The 19,776-nt window shown below is 42.3% G+C and overlaps 2 long non-coding RNA genes across 2 annotated transcripts in view; one reads left to right on the forward strand and one right to left on the reverse strand.

The window, feature by feature from the left end:
- The window catches only part of LOC121010625 (uncharacterized), a 104,779-nt gene that overhangs the window by 52,755 nt on the left and 32,248 nt on the right, over positions 1 to 19,776 (reverse strand). The window lies entirely within an intron of this gene.
- Positions 16,645 to 18,059, forward strand: LOC121010626 (uncharacterized). The gene is made up of 3 exons (XR_005781294.1): positions 16,645 to 16,739; positions 17,168 to 17,558; positions 17,824 to 18,059. It is a non-coding gene; the product is annotated as an uncharacterized LOC121010626 (long non-coding RNA).

Below are 19,776 nucleotides of genomic sequence, written 5' to 3' on the forward strand. Positions count from 1 at the left end.
GGCAACATCCCAGGAATTGGTGAGCGAAGAACAGAAAGGAGCCTGAGTCACTCTCAACTCTGAGGAGCTGCTGTGGCAGCCATGAACTATGACCTCCAGACTTATTGTATGTGTTAGAGACATAAGCTTCTACCTTGTTGAAACCACGATTCTTGAATGTTCCCATTACAGTGGGACCTTATGTTGAGTGATACATGCATGGGCACTAGGTGACAGATCTGAGAAGTAGTAAAAAAAAAAAAAAAGGAGGAAAAAAGATTTGAAAAAAAAATTAAGGGGGAGGAAATAATTTGAAGAAGTCTAATAACCAAAGAGAATAAGCAAATTGTGTAATTGGACCATATTAATTCTGCTGTTTTCCAATACTTTCTACTGTTACCCTTTGCCCTATGGTTTAAACACCACGACCCTGATGGCAGGAATGATACAGAGAATTAAGTGTCAAATTACCAGCTTCTAAAGGTTTATGTAGACTTTTAAGAGCCTACAGAGAGACAATAATATATATTTAAAAATTACTCAACTTTTTATTATGAGAATTTACAACTCATTCAATAGCAGGCATAGTACTATAGTAAACCCCAACTACTCATCACTCAGCCCCCCAAACCACCAGTCCATGGGTAACCTTGTTCCATCCAGCACTCCATCTTCTCCTTTCTCATTATTTTGAAAAAAAAAAAAAACCAAAACAAAACAAAAAAAAAAACAAACAGTAGGGGCACCTGGGTGGCTCAGTTAGTTGAGTGTCCGGCTTCAGCTCGGGTCATGATCTCCCGGTTCGTGAGTTTGAGCCCCGCGTCGGGCTCTGTGCTGACAGCTCAGAGCCGGGAGCCTGATTCCGATTCTGTGTCTCCTCCTCTCTCTGCCCCTCCCCCGCTCATGCTCTGTCTGTCTGTCTCTCAATAATAAATAAATGTAAAAAAAATGAAAAAAAAACCTGTAAATTTTGGAATAATTTCACATTTTCAGAAAACTTGCAAAGATAGCACAGAGAATTTCCACATATCTTCACTCAGTTCTCCCTGTTGTTAAAAATCTTACATTTCCATAGTATACTTGTCAAAATGAAGAATTAATATTGATATATAACTATTAGTTAAATTTAGACTTTATTCTGATTTCACCAGTTCTTTTCTACCAGTTTTCTTTCTCTGCTCCAGATTCCAATCCAAGACACCATATTGCATTTAGCCCTGTGTTATTTTGAAGCATATCATAGATATTAAATATTTCCACTGGTAAATGCTCTAGAACACATCCCTAAAAGACAAAGACTCTTTAATGCAACTATAATGTTATCATTACACCCACAAAATATCAGTTCCTTAATATCACCTGCATCTAATCAAACACTTTCTTGTATGTATCATGTCCTTTTTTTTTTTATGCTCTTTTTTTCAAATCCTAGATCTAAACATGACCCAGATATTATGATTGGCTAATATGACTTTAAATCTCTTTTGTTCTACAGATTTCCTCTCCTCCTCCTCCTCCTCCTCCTTCCCCTCCTCCTCTTCCTCCTCCTCCTCCTTCTTCTTTTTCTTCTCCTTCTCCTCCTCCTCCTCCTCCTTCTCCTTCTCCTTCTCCTTCTCCTTCTCCTTCTTCTTCTTCTTCTTCTCCTTCTCTCTCTCTCTCTCTCTCTCTCTCTTTCTCTGTCTCTCTTTCTTTGCAATTCGTTTGTTGAGAAAACTGGGTTGTTTGTCTTTTAGTTCCACCATCTGGATTTTGTTGATTCCATCCTCAAGGTGAGGTTTTCCATGTTTCTCTATCCTCCGCCTCCTGTAAACTGGCTCTAGAGCTTGATCAAATTCATTCATTCATTCATTCAATTAGTTTTGGCAAGAATGTTTTATAGATGGTGGTGGTATTTTCTCCACCAACAGGCACACATTCTCTGCCTATTTCTCTTTTTGTGATATTTGTGGAGGTTGATGTCTTTTGTTACAGAGATTACAAACTGATGATGTTGTCATTCTAACGTTTCTTATCGATTTATAAGCTGAAATATACTTCCCTCTTATTATTTGGTTATTTTGTCACACATCACATGAGAAAGCAAGACAAATACTAATTTTCTACCTTTATTTGCCACTTTAAAAAATAGTGAGTTGATCTCTTAGCATTCTTTAATGTTGACCAGTGAACTTAAAGTTCAAGGTCTGGGAGAACAAGTGTTTCTTAGGTTAAAGAGCTGAATGCTTTAGGGGTGCCTGGGTGGCTCAGTCAGTTAAGTGCCTGACTCTTATTTTCAGTCATGATCTCACAGTTCGTGGGTCTGGGCTCCCTGTCAGGCTCTGTGCTAACTGTGTGCAGCCTGTGTGGGATTCTCTCTTTCTCTCTCTCTCTCTGTCTGCCCTTCCCCTGCTTGCTCTCTTTCTCTCCCAAAATAAATAAATTCATTTAAAAAAAAGTTGAGGGGCGCCTGGGTGGCGCAGTCGGTTAAGCGTCCGACTTCAGCCAGGTCACGATCTCGCGGTCCGGGAGTTCGAGCCCCGCGTCGGGCTCTGGGCTGATGGCTCGGAGCCTGGAGCCTGTTTCCGATTCTGTGTCTCCCTCTCTCTCTGCCCCTTCCCTGTTCATGCTCTGTCTCTCTCTGTCCCAAAAATAAATAAACATTGAAAAAAAAAATTAAAAAAAAAGCTGAATGGTTAAAACAGTATTTTTTTCAGTATTTCTACACTTTTAAGCTTGAGAGCCCAAACAACGTATATGTAAATAAAACAAGTAACAATAAAAAATAATGTATAATATATATATAAATATATATTATGTAAATTCAATATAGTACCATGAGACATCGTGCAGGGAAAATGAAACAGTAGCTTTCTTTCCCCTAATTTAACAGAAAGTGGGGGAGCATTAGAGAACAGAGCAGAGCCTGGGTACTGATAGGATCCTGAGAAGTGGTGCCAAAGGTCCCAGTGTGTGTGTGTGTGTGTGTGTGTGTGTGTGTGTGTATAGGAAACCTGTAGGTAAATTTGGAGGAATCTGAGAAGGGCAGTCTTTGTGCCTCAGCTCTCAAAGGGTAGCTGGAAGAGTTTTAACTCCTCAGAGAATCCTAGCACCAGTCTGGTCCTGGGGAAACTGGCATTTGTTGAGGCTTGGCAAGGGGGTGGGCACGTAGGCACGAAGTTCCCAGGGGCAGCCCCTTCTAATCCTATGGCCCCAGAGAAGTGGGGGGAGGGTACTGGAACCCGCAGGCATTGACAGGACTGGGCTGTGGGGCTTGAGGAGGCCTCACGGTCAGTTGTGAACATCAGAGAACAGGTGAGTGCACTGGCCAACTCACGTCCAGGTGGGCAAGCTACACCCGACAGGGACCCTGACACCGAAATGAGACTAGAGATGGCCATAGGGAGAGCCTAGAACTGGATTTGACCAGCTATTACCCAGAAGAGATTAAGGTTTTTTTTCCTGGTACAGTTGAAATAAATGTAGCTTGGGGCTTCTCACAAATTAGCAGAAAAACTTCATCTCTCCAGTGTAAGGCTTCATTTTAGTAAACTGATTTTTGTCCCAGAGACACGGAGAAGGTAAGATAACTGTCCTTCGAGGACTGTAAATTTAAATCTCTCTATACAGACATAAGTGGTTTGATGTTTGAAAGGAAAGGAATCAGAGAGGCTGCTTGAGTTAATAGTAGAAGGCTGTCGATGAGCCAGGAAGCTGGCCTTTATCAGTCACTGAATTTGCTAGTGGCTGGATTTTGTAATTGTCAGCCTCCGAAAATGTGAGAAATGAATGTTTTTTTTTAAGTTCGTTTGTTTGTTTATTTGAGAACATAAGCAGGGGAAGGGCACAGAGAGAGAGAGAGAGAGAGAGAGAGAGAGAGAGAGAGAGAATCCCAAGCAGGCTCTGAGCTGACAGTGCAGAGCCCAACTCATCACCTGAGCCACAATCCAGAGTCACTGGCTTAACTGATTGAGCCACCAGATGCCCCTGAATGTGTCTTTTTTTAAGTCATCCAGTCTGTGGCATTTTTGCTCTATTAGCTCAAAGGGACACGATTATTTGCAAGATTCACGTTTGTGGATTAGCCTTTTGGTCTCCAGGGTCCATCTCTCCATTTGTCTAATGAAACAAATTTGAACTAAGCACTAGAGAGGCTGTATCATGATTCTGTAAGTCGAAGTTGCCTGCCATATTAAGTAAAGTAGCCTAAGGGGGTTCTTTCTTCCATAGATAGCTACAGTTTTGCCCATTTTGTATTTAGTAAAACCGAGCCTTACCCCCAGGATGGCAGATCGCTACTGTTGCCTACCTTGAGTTTGAGGAACCTTTCTTTTTCCCCTCACTCCAACCACAAAGTTCTTACTGCACTTGCCACTCCTAGTTCCTGGACTAGTTCCCAGAGGCCATGGGAATGGTCATATGTGTCATGTCAACCAATAAGAATCTCTCTTGAGGTTTTTTTTTTTTTTTTTTTACAACTGGAAGAAAGAGCACTTTTGTCTCTAATGACAGATCTGGGAAGATGTGAGGTACTAGTAGTTACGAGTTCAGCCTTGAAGAAAACTTTGGCATGCAGAGAACCTTAGGAAAGAGCAACACAGAGAATCCTAGTTTATTGGAGTCCTACTTCCTTTGGCTTTAGGCTTTATACCACCTTTACTGAGATTGGGATAGGCCAACAACAAAGACCTCTAATGGCATAAAGTAGATGAAACTTACTTTTGTTTGTAACCAAAAGAGCACCAATGAAACCAGTTAATGGAATTCAAGCCAAAGTCAATCACACATGGGCTGAAAACTGCGGAGGCCTGTGAAGTGGCTTAGCATAGCTTTCGGAATATTGGCCCCACTTTCACTGCGGAAAAATACATTCCAGATAAATGGAAGAGGTGGGCCAATTTAGTTCACATTCTTCGCACAAACATTTTAAGCTACTGTTCTGTTTACCCATGAAATCCACTGTGTACCCCACTCCTCAAAGTGTCATGGCTTAGAATGACTGAAGTACAGGACATTCTTCACATATCGTTTTAATAATCCCCCAGCCTGAAGGTAATCCATGTATATATTTTCTGGGCAACTACAAAAAAATACAACAAATACAACCAAGATCAGTAATTCTTAAAGGTACTATCTCAGTCACTATAAACCTTTTTCAAAGACAGAATTTTGGTATAAGTGGGTCTGAAAACTCCACGGCTGGTACAAAATGGATCCTGATTAAGGTTCATTTTACTGGATGGGGCACCTGGGTGGCTCAGTTGGTTAAGCCTCTGACTTTGGTTCAGGTCATGATCTCATGGGCTCATGAGTTCGAGCCCCTCGTTGGGTGAGCTCAAGCCCCATTTCAGGTGAACCCTCTTTCTCTCTCCCTCTCTTTCTCTCTCTTTGTCCCTCCTGGGATTCTCTCTGCCCCTTTGTCACTTGCGCCCCCCACCTCTCTCTCTCCCAAGGAAAAAAAAAGATTTATTTTACTGGATTTTCTTTCAAAGTCCGAGAGTGTAGAACAGTTGTTTAGGTATTGAGGGGCGGTCATGAGGCTATATTAATATATAACTATGCTACAATCCAAAAAACGGTCAATCTCTAAATACCTATCCATGTCTCCAGTTTTACCCTGTTTTAAACTATCTGTGGTCAGTTTGGCTTCCTCCTTCCAAAAAGAGATGTCACAATTTGAACTGAAAATATTTTCTGGTCATGATGAGGCTTAAACATGCAATTTCTTTCTATATTCCCCTCTGCCTATTTCTCTCACACCTACTCATATCCTTCTGGTTGTAATTTCAGCAGCCCTACATTCCCAACATCAAACGGCGGTTAAGTACCATGTTATTTAAACAAGATGAGTGTATTTGATAATGACTGAGTAGAAAAAGTGGAGGAGGAATACAGCAGAGAAGAGCGGCAACTCCCAACGGGAGGACAAGAGGAGAAATGTCTGAGCAACGCCACATTCATCGGTCTCCTCAGTAAAAATACTGCTCTCATAACGTTATAATTCATCTCCCTAAATTTTTATGTTACCCACTTTGGAAAACAGCTCTGTATAGTATATAATTTCACCCTTTTATTATGACATTTGAGAAAGTAGCCAAGACTGGTGAGGTTTAATTACGCCCATCGAGTTATTTTGGATGTTAGTTTCTACAAGTCATTCACCAATGGGCAGGTGGCAGAAGCATGTTATTCCAGAATGACCAGGCTGAGCTAGGGCTAGAGAAAAATGCTGACTCCCTTCTGTGATGTTTGTGGTGTTGGGAATACATATCTCATGTGTTTGCTTCGGTGATCTCATTGTAGGATTTTAGAAGAACCGGCAGCTGATTTGTTTTCTGTTTCTTTTTTATTTAAAAAAAAATTTTTTTTTCAACGTTTATTTATTTTTGGGACAGAGAGAGACAGAGCATGAACGGGGGAGGGGCAGAGAGAGAGAGGGAGACACAGAATCGGAAACAGGCTCCAGGCTCTGAGCCATCAGCCCAGAGCCCGACGCGGGGCTCGAACTCACAGACCGCGAGATCGTGACCTGGCTGAAGTCGGACGCCTAACCGACTGCGCCACCCAGGCGCCCCTGATTTGTTTTCTGTTTCTTTGAATAATCTTAAAAGATGTGACTCAAGTGTTTTCATTTAGAGATAATAAAATGATGGACAATTGTCCTGAATTCACCGTTTGTTCTAGCTACTTTCCTCAAGGTACTATCCTGAACTTGATCTTGAAATGTTAATGCATTCTGATTGCATGACTTTGTCTGAATGTGGCAGATGAAGAATGGAATTTGCACTCCGTGAGAATCTGTACACTACAGTGTTCTTAGCTTTGGTAATGATATACCCCTGGACTGGGTGTGTGTTCAGAACAGACTACATGTGGACAGCTCTGGTCACTGGCGTAAACCTTTAATTACTGCTTAAATATAGACAAGTATTTTTTTTAAGGACACATTGTGGATAAAGACTAAATCAAGCATATATATATATATATATATATATACACACACACACTGGTATATATATATATACACACACACATATATATATACACATATACATATATGTATATACATATACATATATATACATATACATATATATACACATATATATACACACACATATATATGTATATATATACACACACATATATATACATATATATGCTTGTACTTATCTATCTCCTGACAACAAAACACTGAAAAACTTACAGAAGTAAAAATGTTAGTATTCTTACGACAGTATTAAATCACAATGCATAACATTAAATAATTTGATTTAGTTAGGATATTTATAATATACTGAATAGGATGTGAAAGTTCTGAGATTTTGCCATAATAACAAGTTAGCCCGCCAAGGACATGGATTCTAACCAAAAACAAGAGACTTCTGGGTCAGAGACAAAGCTATTATTATTCACAGTAACAGCAGTAGCCAGACTGAGTATTTGCCCCAGTTTCTCAGGGTCTGATTCCTACTAAGCTATACTGTGAAGGACAGGTGATGCCTGCACTTACAGTAGGTTATGTTACAGGAGAGGAACCCTGAGTTTAGGGAACAAGAACTATTTGTAATGGGCAGTGAGAATGCCTAAACTTTGCCGTGGAGAGAGATAGCATCTTTATTTTATTGGACAATAAACAAATAGGCCTTAATTTCTTTGGAGGGAAACACCGTATCTTCCAAGGCTTTTTGCTATACAAACATCCTTGAAAATATAGTCCGAAAACAGGCTGTCAGTGGCTCTCCTTCTAAGATGTGTCAAAACAGGGGTGAACCAAGGAGAAGTGTCTTCCAATGGATGCAGCATCCAGAAATGTAAATTTCTTTTTTTGTTTCTGTAATTAAACTGAACTTAGCTTTGGAATCTCCTTTTTTTTTTAATGTGGAAAACTTCTTAAGATAAATTCGGTTACTTCTAGCTTAAGATATATTTCCATTTATAAATCTCAGTTCATTTGAGATTTTCATACTGCTTTTCTGCATGCCTCTCAGGAATAAAATCGTGGCCAACACGAAAAATTATACTGATACTGACCACATAATGTTCTAAGATGCCTATAAGTTAAGTCATTTAATCCCATACGTACGCGATATTCACAGTCTCTAATTTACGTGTGCACATGAAAGCACAGGGAAGTCACGGTGTTCCAAATCACACAACTAGGAAGAGGCACAGCTGGTATTCCAGCCATGAGGTCTCCAGAGTAGATGCTCCTGACCTGTAGGAACCATATCACCTCCCTGCTTTTGAAGACCTCTGGGCAATCTGTGCCCCCGGAGACTTACACACCATCTGCACCTCTCATCCAGGTTCAGTCCAGTTCCCTCTGGCTTCCGCTGTTGTATCTTGTCCTACAGCCTAGCCCCTGGCTTTGTCAGCTCAACTGCCCGTTCCTTGTGAGACTTTCTGTCAACTCCTACCTACTTCAGAACTTTTCTCCGGGAACTCAGAGCTCCCTGATGGTGTGGAGAGGTAGTTCTGTGAAATCTTCCTTGAATCCATGCCTCCAAAGTGCCCCTCAGTGATGGCTTTTCCACTACTCAGGGTTTCATGTCAAAACATGGTTTAGGGACACCTGGGGGGGCCCAGTTGGTTAAGTGTCCCACTTCGGCTCAGGTCATGGTCTCATGGTTTATGGGTTCGAGTCCCTCATTGGGCTCTGTGGCAACAGGGCAGAGCCTGCTTGGGGTTCTCTTTTTCTCCCTCTCTGTCTGCCCCTTCCCCATTCTTTCTTTCCCTCTCAAAATCAATAAATTAATCAATTAAAAAAAAAAAAACCATGGTTTAAGTCAGTTCTACAACTTACTTGCTATATAACCTGCAGCATTTTGCTCTCTGCCTCTCGATGTCTACACCTCTGGAGAGATAATACTGTGTTCCTCAGAGGGTTGACATACAGATGAAATATGTTAATTTATACTTGGCAGGTAAAAGTGCTCCATTAACTGTTTAGCATATTATTACCTTTGAGAGGAATGTCAGGAAAACAGTTAGGAGGAAGGAATTGACAGAAACGTAAAGCCAATAATACAGGTTCCAAGTTAGATGTGGTTGAGGGGGATCTTGACAAGTTTAACTCTTCCGCCATACAGATGGAGGCTTTAAAGTTTGGTTTAGTTTAGTTACAGAGAAACAGAAGAACTTTTTCATTTCTGCACCCTGAGCCTTGTGAATCGTAATTGTGAAGTCTTTGGGGGGTATATGTTATCATGCAAGCTAGAAAATGGTGTTTTTAGAAAATAACCTCTTCTTTTCCAGTATTCTTTCTAAGACTTTTTTTTGCAAAAAAAAATTTGTTTATGTTTTATTTATTTTTGAGAGAGAAAGCTAGAGCAGGAGTGGGGGTGGGACAGAGAGAGAGGGGGACAGAAGATCTGAAGCAGGCTCTGTGCTGACAGCAGCAAGCCCGATGTGGGGCTCAAACTCACAAACTGCGAGATCATGACCTGAGCCGAAGTTAGACGCTCAACGAACTGAACCACCCAGGTGCCCCTAAAACATTTTTTTTTTAAGGTTTATTTATTTTTGAGAGAGAGAGAGAGGGAGAAAGACAGAGTGTGAGCAGGGAAGGGGCAGAGAGAGAGAGGGAGACACAGAATCCGAAGCAGGCTCCAGGCTCTGAGCTGCCAGGGCAGAGGCCGGCGCGGGGCTCGAACTCACTAATTGCAAGATTATGTCCTGAGTCGAAGGTGGACGCTTAACCGACTGAGCCACCCAGGTGCCCCTCATCTTTTTTGGTATTCTGATACACACTTGGCGTTTATACAATCTTGTAAGGTTTTGTTCTGTTAAGGGAACAGGAACAGCAGTCTTCTCAGGCCCCTACCGATAGCTATATTTTTATCACATTTCCTAACATTCCTCTTTACCATCTACTGAGTGAATTGATATTTAATTTCTGGTGGGAAAATGGTAGCTTCTTCATGGCATTATGCATTCTCTCTGTTGTGTGATTTATTTAAGGTTTTAATACTACGACCGAGTGTTTAAGGTTTTGTTTCTTGATATGAAAACCCAAACGTTTAGCTCTTAGAGAAATCTTCCCCCTCTCAATCACTTGACCCTTGTAATTGAACACCGGAGCATCTGAGACTTTCTCTACTATGTATTTATAAACTGTACCCAGCCAATGAATTCGCTTATTTTTTCTGAGGCATCTGTCCTCCATGTAAGGCAATCGGCTGTCACCCACGAATAGGCAGCATACTGATGGCAACAAGGATGGGAAAGAAAATTCCTAGATAGCGTCTCAAAATATGTCACCTAATATACATAAAATGTTCCAGATAGCTAAGAACTTAGGCATGTATTTTAGAAAACAGTAAGTGTTGGTGACTTGAACAGCGAAAATCAAAATCTTGATTCTTACATTCATTTGAGCTTGCTAAATTTAAGAAAATTACCTATGCCCATGGCTTCAATTTCTGTTTTCTTTTTCTCTGAAAGTAGGGCCAGAAATAGGTCAAGGTGAATGAGGCCAGGGCGGCACTTGCCTACAAAACTTAGGAGGAACCCCAAAATTCGGTAATTAAAATAAGTCATATTTTAAGGCAACTTAAAAAAAATCAAAATTAAGGCAAAAAAATCCATGAGGAACAAAATATCATGGCCTGCCCTTGAAAAATGAGTGAAATCTTCACGGCTTTCTTACCACGCTGGCAAAAACACAACAAAACAAACAAAACTATTAATAGCATTTTAATACTGGGAGCCAGTGAGGCAGATAATATACTGGAAACAATCACGTGGACATTACATTAGTTCTTCAAAACTGAAACCAGCCTCAGAGTGTGCCGGAAAGGTGGTTGAAAATTTGAAAATGGTTCATCATTTCTTTTCTTTTCTTTAAAAAAATTTTTTTTAAGTTTATTTATTTTTCAGAGAAAGCGAGACAGAGGGCTAGCAGGGGAGGGGCAGAGAGAGAGGGAGACACAGAATCTGAAACAGGCTCCAGGCTCTGAGCGGTCAGCACAGAGCCGGACGTGGGGCTTGAACCCAGAACCAGTGAGATCGTGAACTGAGCCGAAGTCAGAGGCTTAACCGACTGAGCCACCCAGGTGCCCCCATCATTTCTTTTCTAAGCTGGAACCATCTAAGTATTGAAGAAGATGTTTGGGGTTGGGCCAGAGTAGACCGATGAGGCCCGAAACACTGACACCAGAAAAAAGACAAGCTGGGCGTAATCAATAGGAAATGACCCATGACTCTGACCCCAAGGGCCAAGCCTGAGGGCTTCTGGAGGTGGGTGGAGTGAGGGGTGCAGCAAGAGAACATCTCAACGGACAGCCACTTCCCGCTATGACTCTATTAATCTGAAGGGTCTCAGGTACCCAGTCTGACAGACAGCTGGGTGGAGGGAGGCTCCTCCCACCTCCCAGTTGTCATAACTGTGTCATAACCTTTTTATTCCAACATCATCACGGGCTGCTTTTAAGCACATTTTGATAGATGGCATTTTCCGCAGCGTTAGTAGTGGGAGGAGGGGTAGGGGGAGAATCTATTTGCTGCACAGACAGTTTCTGTGATTTTAACAAGACTTCCCCACCCCCTTCAAGCCCAGCCCTGTAGACAGAACACATACTCGCTTGTTACCACTCGCCTTGTGGCCTCTGGGATTCCTTTCTCTTTAGCTGTGTTTCTCAACCCTTTGCAGCTCTCCAAAGCAGCAGGAAAATGGCAAAGGAATACAAGCTTGTGCTGTTTCTGGAACACAGTGAGCTTGTGTCCACACTCTGGAGGTAGAAATTCTGCCTTAAGAAAAATATTCCACTACAGGGCTCTTTGTCTGCTTTCCAAAGCACACAAAAATGGATTAACTCGAAATGTAGGCACCCAAATGCCTGACACGGAGATGACCCTGATGAAAACGATTATGCACAGAGTGAGAATATAGACGGGTCCTCAGGATTTGAAGAACAGTGACTCTGCACCCCCCCCAGAGCATACATAACTCACAGTGGTGTTCTGGAGGGTTATGCTAGAAACACATGCCCTTCTTAGAGGGGTAGCTCCGCCCCTTTTCTCCCAGTCATCAATGTGTTTCTGAGATCAAGTAACAGACCAAGCTTTCAAAGAGTGTATACTTGCTTTGGTCAAAATTTGTTAAAAAGTAAACCGAGCGCAAAGGTCAGTGTTTTTACCATTTGCAGAGACAAGTTTATTTTGGGGCACACCGCTTCTAAATTTTTTTTTTAATGCTTATTTATTTTTGAGAGAGACACAGGGGATGAGTGGGGGAAGGGCAGAGATGAGGGAGACAGAGATTCCAAAGCAGGATCCAGGCTCTGAGCAGTCTCGAGACGAGCAGAGCCCGTCTCGTGGCTCAAACTCGCAAACTGTGAGATCATGACCCGGGCAGAAGTCGGAAGCCCAACCCACTGAGTCACCCGGGCGTCCCTCAGGCACACCAATTCTAATCAACGTGCTGCAGCATGGTAAGAGACCTTGTCTTGGAAACCCCATCCAGTATCTTCCCATCTAATATATGCATTCACAAACCCATGTAATAACATGGCATGTTTTGACCATACTTTGGTGCCATTTGAGAGGGAGTTGGGAAGCAAGATATAGGAAATTTTTGGAAACACATTTTCATCCTTTCTATAAGGCCTTGCAGAAACAGAAATATCTTGCCTAATGAAGAAGAAGTGGGGGGCGGGGAGGGTTTGTTTTCCTCCAGGTGCTGCGAATGGATGAGGCTTTTTATGGGACTACTTGGAACACTCTTAGCTGACAGATGGAGCCAAGTGAGTTTTATTCTAGGTTCGAGAGGATTTTCCCCTTCGAAGACGCACAGCACAAAGAGCAGTTGCAAACTCGCCCAATGAAAATCCACAGGACCCTTTGCAAATGTATTACAAAGGAGTTCCCAGAAAATTACAGGAAATTCACGGAGCATGACTAGCCCACTCATGTGACCTAGTATGATGCTTGCTAGAGCAATAGGGTGAAAAGGAAATTGTTTCCTTTCCTATATTTTAAGAACGTTCCCTTTTGGCAGGACATAATCTCTTAAAAATGATCTTGCTTTCAGAGAGCTACAAATATATCATTTAGGGCTTTATGTATGAACGTGGGGCTGATAAATTTAGATACCAGGGATGGATTGCAGGTTTTTCATTACCATAAATCCCATGTCACATCAGCAGCATGATGGAAGCATTTTGATAGATAACATAAACTCATTAATCACCACTCTCTTAAACTAAGCACCACGGAAAGAATTTAAAATGTTCCACATTCCAACATTTGTGAATGCCTCCCCTTTTAAAACTGCCATCCTTTATTAGTTCATGCTGTTTAAGATAGCTTGAGTTAACTCCATGAAAAGAGACTGTGTATCAAGGGAAGAAAGAACTGGGAAGGGGGAGGGGGGAGGAAAAGGAGGCAAGAAGATTAAATTCCACCTTAAATCCAAACACGGGCTAGATTGCATGCTAGCATTAACGTCTTCGTCCTCTTCCCAGAGAATGTTGGCAGACTTCCAATTTATTAAAACAACAATCCAATGCTGATCTTCTCTCTGTATACACAATTCAAGGATGGATCATTTACTCAAACAGAGTTGTTCACTGAGGTATAAAAGCAAAAATGCATTTTAGGAGAGGTTGTTTATGGCTATTGCGTCAAGCACTATAGTGCCGTGCTTCGTACAAGTAAACCTGATCATTATTAAGTGAAAAGAGAAAGCCGCATTGTCATTCTAAAAGGAGTAAGCGCAAGTTATGTCCAGGCATTTAATGAAACAGCTTAAGCTTGTGAAACTGTGCTAAAGAGAGGTGTGTGTTCCTCTGAAAAAAATATTTTCACCTGCCAAACAGATGCATTCTGGGATGAGTATTCTCTTACAAAATGTCCACCGCGCCCCGTCCCCCCACACCCCCCATTCCTGACACAATGCATCACAGGCTTTATTTCCCTGATGGGTTTTCCTACTGCACTTAACACTTGGAGAGTGTCTGTGAACATTTAACCCTTTGGGCATGTATTTCACGATTCAAATGAAGTTTACCTGTTCACACATTCGTTGCCAATATATGGGTGTTTATAAAAGAAGAGTAAAGCAAACGCAGACTCGATCTTAGCAGAAGAATACGGTCGTGTTTCTTTTGTCACATAAAATTATGTAATTCAACCAGCTCTTTTCAGGATCACAAGTTCTGCTGGGTACCCAAGGGCCGGGACAAATGTCCGACAAACGGACCTCACACTGGAAGACCCGTCTCAAGCAGCAGACCTGGTCTCAGGGAAAGCAGCCTGTTAAGTGGGCTTTGTTTCCAGGTAGCATTCTGTAAATTTAAACAGTTGATAATGAGTGATACTGAGTGGTGACTGACTGAATGGCCGTTGAACTTTGAAGATATGATTCAGCACACCCTGGGAGAACAGAGCACAATAACATTAAACACCAGATGGTATTTCAAAGCCTATCAGATACGCAGATTCCTTTTTCTTCTCAACAAAAGATCGGCAAGGCCTCCTGTCTAAAAAAATCGTAATTAAAAAAAAAAAGGAAAAAAGAAAAAAAAAAATGAGAGAAGAAAAAGAAAAAGCCCATTAAGATAAATGGGATGATTTGGTTTTGTCTGGCCTGACTATTATAGGAAAGCCATCTGAATGGGTCATATTACAAACCAGACTCCAGATCAAAGGCAAGCTACTGCCGCGGTGGGTCAAACTGATCTGAACTGTGTCAACCAGATCAGCATGAAACCCTAAACTATGGCCAAGGAAACACGTCTTTCTCAAACAGAGACTGGACCACACCAATTAACCAAAGCATTTGCCTCTTTGCCTCAGTGGAAACCTGAGAGGGTTTCACTGGTCAGGCCACGGGGTGGACACACATGAGAGACTGGGATTCCCGTAACATCGCTTAGATTGTTGGGTTCACGAGTAAAATCATCGAACAGTCCAGCAAAGAAGTCACTCAAGAGCCGCTGCTCCATTCGTAGTAGCATGTGATGTGGGTTAGAGAAGACTGAATTCACTCCAAGGAAATGACAGCTTGCGTGACTGAGTGTGCAGACGATGGTGTGGAAGGAAAGTGTGATGTTTGGTTTTAGGCGTCAACTTGGCTGGGCCACGGGGGCCAGAGGTTTGGTCAAATGTTATTCTGGATCTTTCTTTGAAGGCGATTTTTTGATGAGATTAAAATTTAAATCCATGAACGGTGAGCAAAGCAGAAAATCCTCATCCAATGTGTGGAAGGGCTTAATAGAACACAGACTGACCTCTTTGAGGAAGAAGACATTTCTGCCAGCAGATGTGCTTTGGACAGAACTGTAACTCTTTCACACGTTCCCAGCCTACTGATCAACCCCATCAGATTTTTTTTGGACTTGCCAAGGCCTCCACAATTGCGTGAGCCCAATTCCTTAAAGTAAATCTCTCTCTCTATATATATATAAAGAATACATCCCATTATTCTGTTTCTGTGGAAAGCCTTGTGTAATATGGAGAGGTACAAAAATAATGAAACCTCCCAACACCTTTGCGTTTGAAAAATGAATTAGCTGGACTCAGTGATCTCAAAGATCTGCTCCAGGGCTAAGATTCTGGGCAAAGCTGATTGATTAGGGTAGTAAAATGTAGAGGTTAGGGCTCTGGCTCTGGAAAGAGACAGATCTAGTTTGGAATTTTGGCTCAGTCACTGACTAGCTATGTCATTTTACCCAAGTTCCTTAGGATTCACAGGCCTCAGTTGTGGGTTGTTTTTTTTTTTTTTTCTTTTTTCCTTTTTTTCCCCAAGCCTCAGTTTTCTTAGTTGCAACATGGAACAGTAATATATACCTCTGTACAGATTAAAAAAAAAGGTGGACAAAAAATGAACAAAGATTTAAGGAATTACAAAAAAGGAACAGAGAGGTATAAACCACAAATGACACCTCGAAATTTCTTTGTGAGATCAGGAGATTTGGTTATAAATCTCAGGTCAAACACAGCAGAGATTGTCTTAAACTTACGGGCGCCTGGAAGATACAAAATCTTCTCAGAGCAATGACTCCACTGGGTGTCTCACCACATCCTCCCACCACCAGTGATTGGGGCTATTGTGGGAAACTTCATGAAAAAGCCATGGGCTTCTCAGAGAAGCTGGGCTCAGCATGGAAGAAGGTGGGGAAAGCCAGACAAGGTGGGTGGCTTAGGGACACAGATCTAAGAAGCATTCTGAGAAAACTGGCCTGCTCACAATGGAGTTCTTTTGTCCTCAAGAACTCTTCACTGATGTTCCATATCACTTATCTGGGTTAACAAATCTCGTATTTCTGTAATGAAGAGACCTCTTTGAAGATGAAGGGACTCTTTGGAATCTGCTTTTGTGAGGGCATTGAGGAGTTGACTATTTTGACTGGGAGATGCACTATCTTCAGAGGATAGAGTCCTTTGAAGGACTGGAGGGTTGGTTTGGGTGGATGAAGGGAAAGAGGTACTTAACACAGCTCCCGGATATGATAGGCATGTTGGCAGGAAGAGAAGACCTTAGGTGGTAGGAAAGGCTTATAGCAAGAACATGGGGAATGCCAATCCCTCACTCTATTTCAAACTTCTGCCCCAGGACTGGTCTGTGCTCTCTTCTCCCTCCTAGCTGTACATAGGCCCTGGGGCCAGGGTCCAATGGAGGTGATTCCTACATTTCACACCCAACATGATGGATATAAGAAAGAGAAAACAAATAGCAAGTGTTGGTGGGGATGTGGGAAAATTAGAAGCCTTGCACATGGCCGATGGGAATGTAACATGAAGCTGTGCTGTGGAAAACAGTCTGGAGTTTCCTTAAAATGGTAAGTGTAGAATTGCCATATGAGCTAGCAATTCTACCTCTAAGTATATACCCCCCAAAGAATCAAAAGCAGGTACTCAACACATACCTGCACCCACATGTCTATAGCAGCACTATTCACAACAGCCAGAATGTGGAAACATCCCAAACATCCATTAATGTATAAATGGACAACTGCGGTATGTCCATTCAGTGGAGCATTATTCAGCTATAAAAAGGAGTGATACGATGTATATGAATCTTGAAAACCTGTCACTAAGTGAAAGGGGCCAGACATAAAAGGCCTCATCTTATATGGTTTCATTTCTCAGAAATATCCAGAATAGGTAAACCCATAGAGACAGAATGCAGAATATTGGCTACGAGGGATGAGGAAGAGGAAGGGATAGGGGAATAGCTGCGTCATGGGCATGCAATTTTCTTTTTAAGGTGATGAGAATGTTTTGGTACCAGATAGAGGCGGTTACACAGCGCTGATGAGGTACCAAACGCCCCTGGAAGATTGATGTTATGCTATATAAATTTCACCTCCATTAAAAAAGAAACAAACAAAAAACTAACATCTGTGGAATGTCCTAGTGATAGCAGAAACAGAATCTGGAGAAACAGTGACTCACTCAGGTTTCCAGACAGACGACCATGGATACAAGTAGCCATAACAAATCTGATGAATTCGCCGCCCAAGTGAGCAAAAGAAGGAGTGCCAGCCTCTATGCTGCCAGAAACCCCGTGTCCACACGTTTCTTGGTAGACATCCCTAAATATCATAGCAGGGCAAAGCAGCTTTGAAATCTGAAACCACTACTCAACAATCAACGTGGTATGTCTTTCCCTAGGCACAGTTTTTCACATAAAGACTGGAACAGCTCTCTTTGCTGGACCACTCCCTTCCTTCACGGACACTCTCTCGTCCCCAAACTGCTTAATTAGGTTACATTAGGGACCTGTTTAGGATGCCAGAGATGCCCACCGTCAAGTCCGATTTTAGCGGCGGCTGCAGGCATCGAAGGGTTTCTGTGGGAGCCAGTGGCCTAGTTTGAGGTAAATAATAAGCTCTTTACTTAACGCCCTATCTCTCTTTTCAGCTGGAAACAGTCTGCATCCCTTTCTGTTCCCAAGGTTGGGCCGAGGGAAATGCTACGTTCAGAAAAGATGAGCGTGTCAAAACCCCCGGTGATTTCTAACGCTTGTGGAACACATTGCATAGGAGCAATTTAGGTGACAAAGAGAGCACCCTTCAGTCCAGATTTACACTGTGTTCCTATTCACCGACACATCAGCAAACATTATAAATGCCTTGCCTGGGTAATGAATGGCTTCTGAGCAAGTTCCTGGGCTGGCAGCGGGTTTGAAATTCTATAGAGTCAGGCAAGGGGGAAGGCGACTAGGATAGAATTACGGGAAAGGATTAATGAGGGGGTGCTGGCTGAACATACTGCTCTACTGTTCTCTCTGTCGCTAGACTGAGGACTCACTGATTTTTGCCTCTAGGACTGTACTTTTAGAACTTAAAACAAGCCTCTTTAAACAAATCTGCATCAGGCAATGTGTCAACACTCCATTGGTTTCAATAGAATTAGTTTTCTAAATGCTCTTTTCTGAAGCAATTTTTGTACTTGAAAATGCATTACAAGGAACATTTACTATAACTACAGTACAGCGATATAGAATACGACAAGGAGGGTTTTAATCAGTGCAAGCTACGACACCGACCACGTTCATGCTGATCCTCCCCCTTCCCCTCAGCGTCAGTGTTAATCAACCCAGGAACCTGAGGTTATTTTCACTGGTATTTGCTGTAAATAATAGCCAGGACCTTAATTGTATTTGCCCAGAATGAACGAGGCTAACAGCCTTCCAAAGACACCTCGGCAGGTTGTGATTTAATAGCCTTACGTAACTCGGGCCCTTATGCACCCCAAGCCAAATAAACCATAAGGTCGTTCTGCTAGCTGAGAGATAACACGCCAGAGCCTGAACAAAGTAGGGGAAACCACACGTCAGCACTCTGTCAGACCTGCCCCGGTCAAACTCCGAACACAGCTAAGAGCGGCCAAGACTTAGCCAAAAATTCAACATCCCCAATTCCTACACGTTCCGCAGGACACGCTCTCTTGGTAAGACGTCTGTAAATACGAGCGCACGAGGGCCTGCAAGAGGGCCAAACAGCTCCTTTATACATCCTTCTCATCATCTCATCCTAACTGTGTGGTTTGCTTGCTTTTTTTTGTTTTTTTTTTTTGGGTTTTTTTTTTTTTTGTTTAATTCTCTAAAAGGGAAATAGAGGAAGACTAGGGGCTTTCAAGTGCTCTAATAGTAAGAGATAGTGGATTCTATTATGAGAACCCATTTAACCTCGTTCTACTTCAATTTCACCTCTTTCTAAATGTGGCTGGCACAGAGATAAAAGGGCAGTGGCCGCTGTGTCTCTGATGCATCACAGTTCACAAAGACAGAGATGTGGTGGCAGACAAATCCTACCAGACAAATGACTGTGTGTTAGGTGTCCCAAATATGTTCTTTTGGCCTTGCTGGGAACCAGAAGGAGAGAAAAATGGCTTCTCTCCTCCTTGTTCCCCCTGGGATGTCTCATCGAGTTATCTTCAAGAGATGCCGAGGACGTAACCAAAAGGGTAGTTTCGGGTCATAATGGCCCGGGGCAGGTTCCTCGTCTTTCCATTCTGCCGATTGTGGACACTTAGACGAAGTACTTAAACCTACCAAGCCTCGGTTTTGTCATCTGTACCACTGGCACAGGACCTAATTCCGGTTGCCGTGAAGATTACAGATAATGATGCCACAATAGTAGATGCTCAACAAACGGTAGCGGACGGTATGGTTCTTGTGAAGAGTTCAACTGGGAACAATACCAGGCAGGCAACATTCAGTAAGGACCAATTAGTGGCTGGGTACCGTGCAAAGCCTGAGATTTAGTTCCTGAGAGGATCTCACCGCTGTTAGATAAGCAGGCGAGTATGTATGTGATTCCTATCAAAAGTGGTGAGTACCATCATCAAGATAGATACCGCATCCTGGTG

This window comes from Herpailurus yagouaroundi, unplaced genomic scaffold, assembly GCF_014898765.1.
Source record: "Herpailurus yagouaroundi ecotype Mexico unplaced genomic scaffold, PumYag 192, whole genome shotgun sequence".
In the NCBI taxonomy this organism is placed as follows: domain Eukaryota; kingdom Metazoa; phylum Chordata; class Mammalia; order Carnivora; family Felidae; genus Herpailurus; species Herpailurus yagouaroundi.